Genomic DNA, 15,892 nt, shown 5'->3' on the forward strand with positions numbered 1-15,892 from the left:
GGAAGCTGAGTGAATACAATTTCTTTTATACAGCATCAGTGCCCATATAGTGGGTTGGTAAAATGCAGAATACTGCTTTTGTAGACTTGGCCTACTTGGATAGAGATGGGGAAAATGTACTTTACTTCTCTTTAACTGTTTTTATTAAGTTTTCAAATATTTAAAGAATAAACATACAAACAAAGGCAGTGTCGCACTGCTACCATTGGTATCCATTCTTACAAGTGCAAAGTTACCAGTTGTAGTGTCCATGAACATACAGAGGCTGACAAAAACCCAACTAAGCTGTCAGTATTAGCCGTCCGCCTCCGTGGTACTTTACTTCTCAGTTGGGTGTTTATTATACTGTTGTGCACTCCATTTTTCAGGCTTAAAGGGGTTCTCCGGGAATAGTGCATTTTTACAAAGTGCCTACTTCCTGCCTCCATTAACAGAAGATTCGTACTTACCTGCCGCTCTGGCCCTCTGCATTGCTTCCTCCATGACCATGTTCTGGTTCCTGGCCTGATTTCTTTTGGCGCCACATGGGCATGGTCACCACTGGCTTCAGTGGTAAAGTGGTCACAAGCAGCAAAATCACCACTGAATCCAGTCATTGGCTGCAGTGGAGCATGTGACCGTGCCCATGCTGTAACACAAGAAAACAAGCCAGTGACTGGAATGTGGGCACAGCGGAAGCAGCGCAAGTAAGTATGAATCTTCTATTTACAGAGGCAGGCTGCATGCATTAGGTAAAAATGCAGTATTCCCAGAGGACCCCTTTAAAAGGAAAGTATCAGTAGGTTTTAGGCCACTAATCTGTTATCCAGTAGGATAATTATTTAAAGGGGTTTTCCGAGATTTTGATACTGATGACTTATCCTGAGGATAGGTCATCAGTATCTGATCGGTGGGGGTTCAACATCCGGGACGCTTGACCATCAGCTGTTTGAGAAGGTACCGTGGCCTTCTCACAGCTTACCAAGCATAGAGCCGTCCATTGTATAGTAGCTGTGCTTGGTATTGCGCTCAGTCCCATTCACTTCAATGGAGATGAGCACGATACCAAGCACAGTCGCTAAACAATGTATGGTTCTATACCTGGTAATCTGTGATAAGGCCACGGTGCACACAGGAGTGTCGGTGCCTTCTCAAACAGCTCATGGGCAGAGTCCTGGGTGTCAGACCCCCCACCAATAAGATACTGAAGAACAATTATGTAATTCTGTATTCTGGCTGATGAAGCAGAACATAGAAAAATAACTGCTGTATTCAAATGACTTGTAAGGAGTTATAGAGATAGGTCCACACCTCGAAATAGTCACGCTGATCGATACTTTTCCTGGCTTGATTGACATCCGAGAGGTCGGCGTGTTATCACAAGTACCTTTGCAGGCTTTTCCAAGGAGTGCATACACCCTATGACTACTTATAGGTCATTTAAATATAGCACATTCCACAGTGTACTATTGATTAATGCAGTTTTTGAAAGGTTAGGTAACTCTTAGCGGTGTTACATCTCTATTCTGTACACAGCCATAATAGGGCTGCCACATAGGTCCATGGGCCTCTACTGTATCCACAGATGCCACCGATTTCATGAAGAGGCATCATCATATGTCTAAGGGAGAATATCTCCGTACACACGAGTCCGAAGGAGCTTGTATGGCATGCTATAATTATGTAAAAGTCTATAATTATGTAAAAATATTTAGTGGAAAATTAATGTTTTTTTCTCTCTCTCTAGGATTCACCCATTACTACATCAGGAGCTGAAGAAATGAAGAAGGAATTTACAGAATGTTAGAGCACACAACACATTTACCAAGCACTCCGTGTTCCCATTTTGTAGTGTAACCATCCGTTCCAGTAAAGTTGTGCCATGAAGAGTAGCCTATATAGTGTCTAACTGCACACTTCCTTCCGGGAAGGCTTTTCGTATGATGGCACTCTATATGTGTTCTTTAGTCATATCGTAGTTGTATTGTTACTATGATAATCCATTAACTGCCTCGACCTGGCTGTGCATGCAGTGGCTGATACAAACAAAGGGACAAAGACGTCCTTACAAATGGTTTAATAAATGTTCCACGCATTTATATAAATCAGTACATGAAAAACAAATAATCCTATCTAATCTTTTTTATATATATCTCTATATATTTATTTAAAAGGCATACGTCCTTTTTATTTTGCCATATACCACATCAAGTAAAATAAATCTGTGATATTACAATACTTGAAGAGTCATGTTGAACTATGTTGTGCTTTGAATGGCATCCAGTAGGCCTAAAGCTAGGCTGCACCCTGGATTCTTACTTTGTGCTGTATGCCTAATGCTAATGATCTTCGTCTTGTGAATTTTTTGCTTCAGGTTCCAAGATCTTGTGTTTCACTGTTGCTAAACTGTTGTTGCTTACTGTGAAGGAAATATATCAAGGCTTTTTTATCCTTTAGTGTACAGCTAACCTCAGTTGTGTTGTCATGCGTATTCCTTTCGTTCTTTCTTCCTAGCTAATGTTCTTCCTGTTTTGTCCTGCACATGTTGCTTTAGAAGTACAGCAACCAAATGATATTTTACGGAAAGGGTGAAAACTTAAGGGCAGACATAGGAAATGTTTAGATCTTTTTAAGGAAAAAATTGAAAAATATTTTTTTTCTTATAATGTCTCCATCTAGCATGCCGAGGAAAATGCTTTGATATTGTGAGCATTTGTGATATATATTAATAAACTGAACTACAAAGAAATGTTTTGTGTTACTTTATTGCAATCTTCTGTATGTAACCAATTCTCAAAATCAACTGCATCAGGATGTAAAAAGTATATTCAGAAATGGTACCTGGTTATTTCCTTTATATCTCATATCAGGTATCCAGGCTCCTCAGTCTTCACTGTCAGGTCCTGCAATCATGGAAAATTTTCCATCTATGACGTTTACAGTTTCATATTTTACCAATGCGCACCGCGCATTACTGGCCTCCACTCCCATTCATTTCTATAAGCCCGACGGAAATAGCTGAGCAAGTGCTCAGCTATTTTCCTCTGCCCCATAGAAAATGAATGGAGGGCGGCTGTGCATGCGCAGTGCTCTTTCTGGCCTCCGTTCTTAATATAGGTGCAGGTCCCAATGATGGGACCCACACCTATAAGATAATGGTGGTATATCCTGTGATGAGACAACCCCTTTAAAGCGCATCTGTCAGCAGATTTGTACCTACATATGAAGCTGGCTGGCCTGTTGCATGTGCACTTGGCAGCTGTGTTGGCCCCATGAAGTTTTAATATACAGTACAGACCAAAAGTTTGGAAACACCTTCTCATTCAAAGAGTTTTCTTTATTTTTATGACTATGAAAATTGTAGATTCACACCGAAGGCATTAAAACTATGAATTAACACATGTGGAATTATATACATAACAAAAAAGTGTGAAACAACTGAAAATATGTCATATTCTAGGTTATTCAAAGTAGCCACCTTTTGCTTTGATAACTGCTTTGCACACTCTTGATGAGCTTCAAGAGGTAGTCACCTGAAATGGTTTTCACTTCACAGGTGTGCCCTGTCAGGTTTAATAAGTGGGATTTCTTGCCTTATAAATGGGGTTGGGACCATCAGTTGCGTTGTGGAGAAGTCAGGTGGATACACAGCTGATAGTCCTACTGAATAGACTGTTAGAATTTGTATTATGGCAAGAAAAAAGCAGCTAAGTAAAGAAAAACGAGTGGCCATCATTACTTTAAGAAATTAAGGTCAGTCAGTCCGAAAAATTGGGGACACTTTCAAAGTTTTCCCAAGTGCAGTCACAAAATCTCAGGTTAACAGCAGCTCAGATTAAGAGACCAGGTCAATGCCACACAGAGTTCTAGCAGCAGACACATCTCTAGAACAACTGTTAAGAGGAGCAGGGCCGGTTCTAGGTGAAATGGGGCCCTAGGGCGGAAAACAATAAGGGGCCCCCCCCACATGGCACACAATAGAATTATATATATATAGTAGTAGTTGTGGCCGGTGCTGGGGGCCCCTAAGGAGTCGGGGGCCCGGGGGCAATTGCCCCCCTTGACTCTATGGTAGCACCGGCCCTGAAGAGGAGACTGTGTGAATCAGGCCTTCATGGTAGAATATCTGCTAGGAAACCACTGCCAAGGACAGGCAACAAGCAGAAGAGACTTGTTTGGGCTAAAGAACACAAGGAATGGACATTAGACCAGTGGAAATCTGTGCTTTAGTCTGATGAGTCCAAATTTGAGATCTTTGGTTCCAACCACCGTGTCTTTGTGCGACGCAGAAAAGGTGAACGGATGGACTCTACATGCCTGGTTCCCACCGTGAAGCATGGAGGAGGTGTGATGGTGTGGGGGTGCTTTGCTGGTGACACTGTTGGGGATTTATTCAAAATTGAAGGCATACTGAACCAGCATGGCTACCACAGCATCTTGCAGCGGCATGCTATTCCATCGGGTTTGCGTTTAGTTGGACCATCATTTATTTTTCAACAGGACAATGACCCCAAACACACCTCCAGGCTGTGTAAGGGCTATTTGACCATGAAGGAGAGTGATGGGGTGCTGCGCCAGATGACCTGGCCTCCACAGTCACCGGACCTGAACCTAATCGAGATGGTTTGGGGTGAGCTGGACCGCAGAGTGAAGGCAAAAGGGCCAACAAGTGCTAAGCATCTCTGGGAACTCCTTGAAGACTGTTGGAAGACCATTTCAGGTGACTACCTCTTGAAGCTCATCAAGAGAATGCCAAGAGTGTGCAAAGCAGTAATCAAAGCAAAAGGTGGCTACTTTGAAGAACCTAGAATATGACATATTTTCAGTTGTTTCACACTTTTTTGTTATGTATATAATTCCACATGTGTTAATTCATAGTTTTGATGCCTTCAGTGTGAATCTACAATTTTCATAGTCATGAAAATAAAGAAAACTCTTTGAATCAGAAGGTGTGTCCAAACTTTTTGTCTGTACTGTATGCAAACGAGCCTCTAGGAGCAATGAGAGCAGTTGCGGTTCTGGAAAAATAAAAAAGATGAGGGTCAGAAAATGGTGATGAATACAAAAAATTAATTAATAGTTTTTATTTAAGGTTGACATAAGAAAGAATAACATGCCGTACATTTTAATAAGAGCTGTAATATTGTTCAGTATTATTTATGACATGACTCTGGTGATGATCTCAATATAAGCAAATAGAGCAATATATTAAAATCATTTCACCAACCTTCCGACTTCCGGAGGGGAGGGGGAAGGATGAGTATGGGGAAAAAGTGGTAGAAAAAACATAACTGAATTCTCCGCAAACCACAGAACAAATAAAACATAACATTAGCCCAAGTCATTCATCTCCTCTTCCTATTCAGTACATGTAAAATCTAAACATGAAGTGAGCTGGAAGCATTCCTGAATAAACCTCTTAACCTGGAGAGGCAATATATCTGTAAAACTCTCCCAGCATGCAAAAAAATGCTTCATGTGAGTCTCCTTTTTTGAAGACGCCTCTACCCAATCCATCTTCCCTAAGAAGGAGAGTTTCTCAAGAAATAACTTAAATGGTGGGGGTGTAAGATCGATCCATGTATTGAGGATGGTCTTGGCCCCTGCTGCTGCTATTAAACATAGTAGTTTCCGGCTGCCAGGGGTGCACCGCGTTATGGTCGAATTAATGGATCTAAAAATGGCCCATATAGGGTCCAAAGGTGTTGCTGATGTCAGATGGGTGGTGGTAAATGTGTGTATTTTACCCAAAAAGGATTGTATCACTGGGCATAGCCATAAGCCATACGATGGATGGCCCTGTATTGGAGATATATATGCCCGGTGATAAATCTGCAGGGTCATCTTTCGGTAGCGACTGAACGGCAAATAGCAGAGGTTGCGTTCCAGGGCCTGATATAAGGTGGACATCGCCAGTTGTGGGATATCGCTGAGCCACTTAGTTATTGCCCATTGCCCTCGACTATAATCTAGAAATTTATAGTAACTGGTGGTATGTCCCCTTAAGGTAGGAGTATTATGTTTGAGAGAGGCCTGTAGAGCTGGACTCCATTCTCAAAGGGTTAGGTTGGGTAGTAACTTCTGGAGATAACTGCTGGCTTGTAGGTAAGGAAAGAAATTGAACATAATGGTGGAGTAGTTAGTTTTGAGCATTTCAAATGACAGAATCTTGTGTGTGGTGTGATCCACCAAGTGGCTGAGGAAAGTTATTCCTCCCTTAAAAATCTCTATGTGTCACGGCTGAGGATGGGGAAAACCCTCAGCCATGCGATGCCAGAAGATGGTAATCACGACTCAGCCAGGAAGGCAGAATTAGGGAGCAGGTCACCTCCTAAAGCTTCCCTAATCTGACCCTAACTCCTGGCGGCATGAGCCGACCTTGAAGGTAGGAGGACTCATGCTCCGGAACCTCGGGTCCCTACTAACCCTCCGCAGGTCCCTAAGCTAGGAGCTGGGTAGACTACCTGTTCCTCCTGGACGCAGACAAACAGGAGTCTAAAGTGGCCAAGCTATAAAGAAAAGGGCGACACAAACAACTTATGGCAATGGCAGGTAAATGCAAAGTATAGCACCTACCTGCCACAGACACAAAGCCTGGAACCCATGCAGACGCGCTGCTGTCCAAAGAACACACACGGACACAGCACACACCACACAAGACACGGGAAACCAGGAAACCATAAGGTGCAATAAACAAGCAAATCACATACACATCAACATAACATCATGACATAAATCTTATGACCACAAGGGTGGCCCCCACTGGCAGATGGAATACACAGAAGGCTGCTCCAGCTAACCATAGCTGAAGTACCCCTCAGACAAGTGATATTCACTGAGGCTTTATAGCCCATGTAGTCACACCCACAATCAGACACACCCAGTGCACACACACTAGGAAGGAAGTTAACCCTTCCAACACCAGGGAAGGGAAGACATCAACTTTAAAGGGGAAGTGTCCAAATGAACATCACACTGCAGCTGTTACCGCAGGCAACGACATGCGTGGCAACCATGTCCTGGGAGTCAGCCAGAAGACCGAGACACTGCCACCACATGTACACAAAACCAAACGTTGCCACGGGCAGCCACAGTGAAGGGAAGTGTCACAGTGCACACATACATAAACCTCGTGCACACCAGACATACAAAGTGCATACATACACTTACACCAACAAAAAGGCAACCGCACGCATACCTGTTGTCCGCGGCAACCGCACTTGAGGCAAACAGCAAAGTGCCCCCAGCTGCGGTTGACACAACACCAGACCGCTGGCAACTGCATGCGGCTTCCAAGGAGTCACGGCCATGAACATGGTCGTGACACTATGTGGTAAGCCCATTTGGAAATGTGGGTTAGCTAAGAGGGTCATATGTAATGGGGGGTTGTAAATTTTTAAGGATTCACATTTTTTGCCACGCCCCCCCAAGTCGACATTAATAAAATGTTTTCCCTGGCTCGTTCTGGGATCTCTCATATTGGGGTATGGAGTAAGTTAGGAAGGGTTAGTTTGGTTATAAAGGCCTGTTCCTGACCCCTATTTGAGAACATGGATGTGTGGTGTATCCAATCTATAGCAATTTTCATGAGAGCTGCGATGTTATAAGCCCTTATGTTAGGAAAATGTAACCTCCTATTCAATCAAGGCTGTTGTAGGACAATATAAGGTATCCTGGGGTGGCGACCCTGCCAGATAAATTTCCAGTATAAACAGTTGATTTTCTTCTCATCCCTAGGGCGTAGATAGATTGGTAGCGAATGGAAAAAGTATAACAAGCGGGGAATTCCACCATCTTAAGTAGGTATGCTCGCTCCATGTAAGACAAAAGAAGGTGTTGCCTGCCTGCCTGCCAATGTATCCTCAAGTGCACGGATATAGGGAGCAATGTTTGCATTGTATAATTTGTTTGGTGACTTGGTGATCTGTACCCCTAGGTATGATAAAGAGTGTGAGTGCCATTGAAATGGGTAATGAGCAGTCAACCTCGGTCTCGAGTGGCCTTTAAGGAGCATGGCTTCAGATTTATCCAGATTTAGGGTATATCCTGAGGGTTGTCCAACATCAGTAAGATTCTGTAACGTTTGCGGGAGTGTGATTTTAGGGTTTTCGATGATTAACATAATATCATCTGCAAATGCGGCCAGGGGTGACTAAATTAGGACTATGTTGTGTGGAGGTGTGAAGTGGCTGTAAGTGATGTAAGAGGGGGTCCAGAGAGATATTAAAAAGTAAAGGAGGAAGAGGGCAGCCCTGCCTAGTGCCCCTAAAAATATCCAAATAGGGGATGTTATAGCCATTTACTGTGAGAGTAGTGCGAACATCCGATTGTAGATGGCAGACATTAGGTCATTTCCACCTGATTTGGAATTTTTTTTCAGCCTCACTATACATTATATGCAACAGTAAATGGTGCATATTTTGGCAGGGCTGATCAATCAGATGTGTACGGGAATGTCCCGGCTCTCCCACAACAGATTATGTCGGAGGACAGAAAGATTCGATATGTTGAATTTTTTATACCAGATCCTTTTGCTGTTAGGGGAGAACCAACATTCATCAGCAGCTATTGAACGTCTACGGCCATCTTTACACTTCATATATCAGCTGTTTGTTCCTTCCGAATTACTAATTTTCTAACAGAAAGTTGTTATTGTCTGCTATGTGAAATAAACAGTGAAGCCTGGTCACTATAATCCTGCTAGCTCAGAATATATTTGCTACTGCAGGGCGAGGGACTGCAAGTGAATGGAGATAAAATTGCATAGGATTCTTTTTGCATTCTAGTTCAAAGACTAGTTCAGACACACATACTAAGAGATTTTTAAAAGCGCACCATTTTATCAGAAAGTCATAGGGGGTAATTTACAAACAGATATATGCCACTTTTTGGTGTATATCTGCTGCAGATTTGGGCCGCAATCTGTAACATTTTCCCCCTTTTCTGCCACTCACGCCAGGTCCAAAAAAGGGGCATGGCAGGGAAAAGGGCGGACCGGGAGGCCCGTCTCATTTATCATTTTCTATGCCCATTTTAGGCGTAGAAAATAGTCTAAATCTACGTAACGTTTGCCTAAGTTATGTAGAGGCCGGCGCATCTGCATAACTTAGTCGGATGAACTGTCAGCGCTGGAGGAACAAAGACCGGTGTTTAAATCGCCGGTCTTCCTAAATGTCCCCCATAGTCTTTAAAACTCTGTATTCATGGTAAACTGTTGCGTAATGAAAAATGTTGCATGTCAACTGTAACTTGCAAGGTGAGATTTATAAGGTCATGTGTGTATGGATTAGAATACAAAGGCAAAACTACACATGAACTTTGTAAAACAGTTGGTGAACACGTAGTAACAAGTGGCAATACATAGATATGGCTAAAGCTAGTCTGGTAGGCCATCCTTTTAAATGTCCACCCATACTGTTCAATATAAAATTTCATCTAATGTATCCATTGAATTATATGGGTGGTTGTTGTGGTGGGCACCATTTACCCATATAAGGATACAAAACATGGTATTTTTTTGCACCCCCCCCCCCCCTCCCCTCCCTAAAAACTTTTATTTGTTACTTCCAGTGTATTGTGGTTGTGTGGACATCAATGTGATAGCCCATGGCTTTGCGTAAACAGGCAGAAAAGCTTCCAGCATATGGCATTACATAAAATGGAGGCATTCGAATGCCTCCATTTGACTCTGTTCACGTGATCTGAACAGAGCCTAACCTGTACATGATAGCTGATCCTTGAACTTGAGCTACCGTATCTCATAAGTAATGCAAATAATAAAAAACGGATATCATATAGTACATGACACTCTCTTTCTACCAAACTTAGGGCTCTTTCACACTTGCGTTCTTTTCTTCCGGCATAGAGTTCCGTCATCGGGGCTTTGCTGCGCTTTTTGCTCCGGCCAAAAATCCTGAACACTTGCCGCAAGGCCGGATCCGGAATTAATGCCCATTGAAAGGCATTGATCCGGATCCGGCCTTAAGCTAAACGTTGTTTCGGCGCATTGCCGGATCCGACGTTTAGCTTTTTCTGAATGGTTACCATGGCTGCCGGGACGCTAAAGTCCTGGCAGCCATGGTAAAGTGTAGTGGGGAGCGGGGGGGGGCAGTATACTTAACGTCCGTGCAGCTCCCGGGGCGCTCCAGAGTGACGTCAGGGCGCCCCACGCGCATGGATGACGTGATCGCATGGCACGTCATCCATGCGCATGGGGCGCTCTGACGTCATTCTGGAGTGCCCCGGGAGCCGCACGGACTGTAAGTATGCCGCTCCCCCGCTCCTACTATGGCAACCAGGATTTTAATAGCATCCTGGCTGCCATAGTAACATTGAAAGCATTTTGAAGACGGATCCGTCTTCAAATGCTTTCAGTTCACTTGCGTTTTTCCGGATCCGGCGTGTAATTCCGGCAAGTGGAGTACACGCCGGATCCGGACAACGCAAGTGTGAAAGAGGCCTTAGAACCAGAACTGTACCTCACATAGATCCAGAGATCTACCCATCTATTGCTCCAATTGCTCTTCTACATTTATTCAATCTGGCAGCTCAGGGGGTGTGCACTTTCTCGGGGGGAAAGTCCTTTCTGCTGCAGCTGAAGGATGGAACTGAGATGGTATGTCGATCTCAGTGAGCTGGATAAAGAATGTAGAAAAAGGGCAAGGTGGCACTATACAGATATTTACCAAATTTTTTATTACATGCCATTACAAAAGTATTCAGATCCAGGTGCTGGTTTGAAAAATGTAAAATATTTTTTGTGAGACAACCCCTTTAATCTTTGTTGTAGCAGAGGTGGATCCAGGATTGTAACCTGCTCTTTCTCTGTGGATGTTAGGAAGACTAGTCTACAGAGACCTACCTTGGCACACTTTCTTGCGGCAGGTGGATAAGGACGTTGGCTATCGCTAAGAGGTGCCAACGTTTTCCTGCTGTATATGCAGTTGGAGTGTTTTCAGTAGCACAGAGTCATGCTGCAGCTCTATAATCTCATCTGAGCCAGAAAGGCTGGACTGCTAACCGACCCTAATAGCAGCAATTCTGTACCGAGCCTGTTGCCAAGACTAGCTCAGTTTTTTTTTTTTTTGTAAATTCTTTATTTAGGTTTTTCAATTTTTGGTTTTCCAAAGCATAACAAGCCATGAGGGGAATATCGGGCATAGCCCAACAAACAATGTAAGCATACAGCAAATGACAGTAGGCTAGGCAATTAAACAAAGCGCCCAGAGGGAGCACATAGAAGTTCTCTATAAGTCAGTCCTAAAACTGGACATCTAATAGATATCCTAGTGAGAAGAAAGAGGGAAAAGAGAAAAAAAAGGGGGGGGGAGGGGGGAGAAAGGGAACAGTAAACTGCACTCTCATGCAGAGGATAATAGCAATCGACACTCAGCGGAGTCGTGGAATTCAATCCAATGACTCCAGGTTTTGGTGAACTTCTTCTCTGTGTGTCTCATAGAGGAGATGAGGTCGTCCATTCTCATGGTCTCCTGAACTTTGTTGATCCACATAGTGACAGTGGGAGCAGAAGGTTGCCTCCACATGCACGGGTTGCAAGCTCTCGCTGCATTGACCAGATGTCGTATCACAGACTTGCCATAGGTAGAGAGAGGAATCTCGCACTGATGGAGCAGGAAGAATGCAGGCCTCTTAGGCATGGCATAGGAGGTGAATTTAGATGTGATCCGCCACACCGAGTCCCAAAAACTTGTGAGAGTAGGACAATCCCAGAAGATATGCAAGATAGTGCCTCTCGCAGAGCCACATCGCCAATATAGAGTTTGAATCCTGCCTCTTGGACACTGCTGGCTATAGAGGTTTTGTGAGTGCAAGTAAACAGTCTTAACCGCTGTTCCGGGGAAAATGTGACACCCAAGTCAGTTTCCCACTGAGGAGGTTGGTCAGGCGGTGAGAGCAGCAAGCCGTACATTCATGAGAGGGTACGTCTTGTCACCCCAGGTTGGTCACAAAGGGACTCAAAGTCTGTCTTGTCACGGTTATACGTCGTTGCCGGAGGGAGTGTGGCTATGAAATGTTTAAGTTGTCGAGACTGCCATGGGTTGAAGTTAGGGGTCCCTGCCATCTCTGTGATCTGTTGGGGGGTGAGCCACGCATTCAAGGCAATCAGGTGATGGGCCCTGAATTTGTTACAGTATACTAGGTCACGAAAGGGGCCGCGTTCCATCCCAGGGGGAAACTGGGGGTTACCCAGGATAGGGAACATGGGAGAAGGGGACGGGGAAACACCGGGACAATCCTGTATGGAAGAAAAGGCTTTCAGGGAGGGGCATATGGTCGGGTGCAAGCGCGCCTCCAGAGGGATATGGGCGGCTAACCATGGTGTAGCAGCTAATGGAGTAGGCAGGAAAGACTGTTCAACTGAGATCCATTGTTTGTACGCCTTATGGCGACACCAATCGACAATTCTCAGGAGATGTGATGCTCTGTGGTATGTAAGGAAGTCTGGTAGCCCTAGACCCCCTTCAAGCTTGGGATGGAAAAGGACTGACCTGGCTATTCTTGACGGTTTGCCCGCCCAGATGAATAGCGTCAGCATTTTCAGAAGATTGTGAAAAAAGAGTCTGGGAATGTGGACAGGCAGGCCTTGAAAGAAGAAGAGGATCTTTGGCAATATGTTCATTTTAAAAATAGAGACTCTACCAAACCACAAAAACATGCTTTTATGCCAACGGTCCAAGTCTGATTTTATAGTTCGAAGAAGTGGCGGGTAGTTAGCCTGGTATAGGTCAGAGAGAGTAGGGGTCACATATATCCCAAGGTATTTTAGTGATGATCTTGCCCATTTAAAAGGGAAGTTATCTGATAATGTCGCGACCAAGTCAGCTGGGAGAGAGATGTTTAAGGCTTCAGACTTCTGATAGTTGATCTTAAAGTTCGAGAGGTGGGCATACGTCTTAAGTTCTTGTTGCAAATTTGGTAGGGTAATTCTCGGGTTGGTGAGAAAAAATAGCAGGTCGTCCGCATACGCTGCGACTTTATGTGAGGTCCCTTGGATCTGCAATAGCTCAGTTTTTTCCTTCATTGTCATTAAGAATACAGCAAGACACAGACAGTGTTCTGTATATCCAAAGGGTCTGCACTGCTCCTTGGCGGTTTGGCGATGCACGTGTCAGCGGGCAGGAATCCCAGTGGACAATATGTAAAGGAGAGACCGGCACTCGCACTGTAGCACTGTAGATATATTGGATGCGAATTTATTCTGTCGCATATTACAACATTACTGCTGTAATATGTGACAGAATAAATTTGCATCCAATATATCTACAGTGCGAGTGCCGGTCTCTCCTTTACATACAGACAGTTTTCTATCCTTTACATGCCCAGACAGAATGCCCTAGCCTCAGATCAGTGTTTCTCTCACCTCATAAAGAAGGCATGATGAGACCAAAAAGCAAGCCCTGCTAGTTATCATGGTGAGCACAGGAGGTCCCCAAATGGAGGCAACCAAGCTACTTGCCAAGAGAGCACGACTACTTGGCTAAGAGAGGATGACTGTCCGCACCCAAAAAAATAATAATAATCTGCATGGTTTGGGCAGGGCCTTTGGCGGGGGAATATCAAAGACTGGCATTATAAATGACCATCACCACTTTAGCTTTAAATTAATCTCTCTGCCTTATATTATCTAACTTTATAGTAATGTTTTAATCTAGGGCCCATATGGCAGTAAAATTGGTGGCCAGGTGACAAATCACCTGACCAGGTGACAAATCACCTGACCAGTTTTATTGGTGGCTATAGACCTGTATAACTGGTGGAGTTACAAAAAAGGGGAATTGTGCTGGAGAGCAATAACAGGTCAATGCATAGCATGTGGATGTGCAATCCATTTTTCTCTTTTTTTAGTAATAAAACTGGTGGAGCAGGCAGTGCTATACCGTATTTTTCGCCCTGTAAGATGCACCGGCCTATAAGACGCACCTAGGTTTTTGAAGAAGAAAATAAGAAAAAAATATTTTTGGGTTTTGTATTAATGGTGGTCTGTGCATGACACTATTATGGGGGGATCTGTGCATGACGCACTGTTATGGGGGACCTGTGGATGGCACTTTTATGGGGGATCTGTGGATGGCACTGTTATGGGGTATCTGTGGATGGCACTGTTATGGGGGATCTGTGGATGGCACTGTTATGGGGAATCTGTGGATGGCACTGTTATGGGGGATCTGTGTATGGCGCTGTTATGGGGGATCTGTGAATTGGAATGCTATGGGGTGGGGGGGATCTGTGGATGGCATTGGTATGGGGTGGGGGAACTGTGGATGGAACTGTTATGGGGGGGATCTGTGGATGACACTGCTATATGTCATCCACAGATCCCCCTCATAACAGTGTACCCCAAAATACACCGGCCCTCTGCTCACCAAATTATTTATAAACATGATTCCTTATCCTGTTATTAAGTTTACCTAACGCTGCGCTCTCCCATGTTCCCCTGTATCCCCACAGCATTCACGAACAAGCTTCCATAGCAGGCAGAGCGGACAGCAGCAGTAGCGTCACTCACTGATGTCGCACGTCTGCTCCGCCTGCTTCATTCATAAAGTGGGCGGAGCAGGCGCTCGACGTCAGTGAGTGACTTTACTGCTGCCGTCCGCTCTGCCTGCTATGGAAGCTTGTTCGTGAGTGCTGTGGGGATACAGGGGAACATGGGAACATGGGAGAGCACAGCGTTAGTTAAACTTAATAACAGGATAAGGATTCATGTTTTTAAATACTGCGGTGAGCGGTGGGGCCCGATGTAAGAGTACAGTGACTGCACTGGGCACCGCCCCTAGTTCCGGACTCCAGCCCCTCCTCTCTCCCGGCTCATACATCACAGGCTGCATTGCTGCAGCGTCGCAGACTGCGATGTAAAATGGAAGCATTCGCCCCATAAGACGCAGGGGCATTTTAGCCCCACTTTTGGGGGGAAAAAGTGCATCTTATGGGGCGAAAAATACGGTAAGTGCGTTATTTTAAGGGGAGCCTGTCATCAACTTCATGCTGACCTGACTGAGAGCAGCATAAATTAGTGACATAAATTCTGATTTCAGCGCTGTGTCACTCACGAGCTAAAAGTACCGTAAGTGGTTGCCGAGAACCAGCATCATAATCATTGCAGCACAGGCTTTGAAAAGAGTCACATCTACCTGAGAAGAGTCCTGGTTATTATAATCTCCTGCTCTCCCCGTCCATCTGCTGATGATTGGCAGGTCTCTTCTAGAGAGAAAGGGAGAAAACTAGGTAGAAGACTGTCAGCCATCAGCAGGTGGGCGGGAGAGCAGGAATAACCAGGACTCTTCTCAGGTGGCCATGACTCTTTTCCAGGCCCAGTCTGCAATGATTGTGATGTTGGTTCTCGGCAACCACTTACTTTCAACTTTTAAATGACAGACCATTGAAATCAGCTCACCTGTCTCTACTTTATTCTGCCGTTAGTATGGACAGCACAAAGTTGATGGCAGGTTCCCTTTAACTCCCTATGATAAGATTTTGTTGCTTGAATATTCAGGCCCAGAGCACAAAAGGCTCTTTCACTAAGTATCTTGGTCAGTATTTTCCATCAGTAACTGAGCAGAAATACAATTTCCATGACAGTTTTCTCTATTCCTGTTTTTGTTTTACAAAAATACTGAGGCAGGCTGCACTACTGAGAGATTTTATTAAGGCCTCTTGCACACGATCATATGTATTTTGCCATCCGCAAAAAACGTATCCACAAAAAATATGGATGATATCTGTGTGCATTCCGTATTTTGTGGAACGGAACAGCTGGCCCCTAATAGAACAGTACTATCCTTCTCCGTAATGCAGACAAGAATAGGACATGTTCTATTTTTTTTGCAGAACGTAAATAAGGAAATGGAATGCACACGGAATACCTTCCGTTTTTTTTTAAAACTGGACGGAC

At 44.4% G+C, this 15,892-nt stretch overlaps 1 protein-coding gene across 1 annotated transcript in view; it reads left to right on the top strand.

Moving 5' to 3' along the window:
* TSPAN7 (tetraspanin 7) overlaps positions 1-2,728 on the top strand; it is a 119,542-nt gene extending 116,814 nt beyond the window's left edge. Inside the window, exon 8 of the mRNA XM_044283620.1 lies at positions 1,727-2,728. The gene's annotated coding sequence lies outside the window, so the exon portion shown is untranslated. The remainder of the gene's footprint in view (positions 1-1,726) is intronic.
* Positions 2,729-15,892: the final 13,164 nt, after the last annotated feature.

This window comes from Bufo gargarizans, chromosome 3, assembly GCF_014858855.1.
Source record: "Bufo gargarizans isolate SCDJY-AF-19 chromosome 3, ASM1485885v1, whole genome shotgun sequence".
NCBI lineage: Eukaryota > Metazoa > Chordata > Amphibia > Anura > Bufonidae > Bufo > Bufo gargarizans.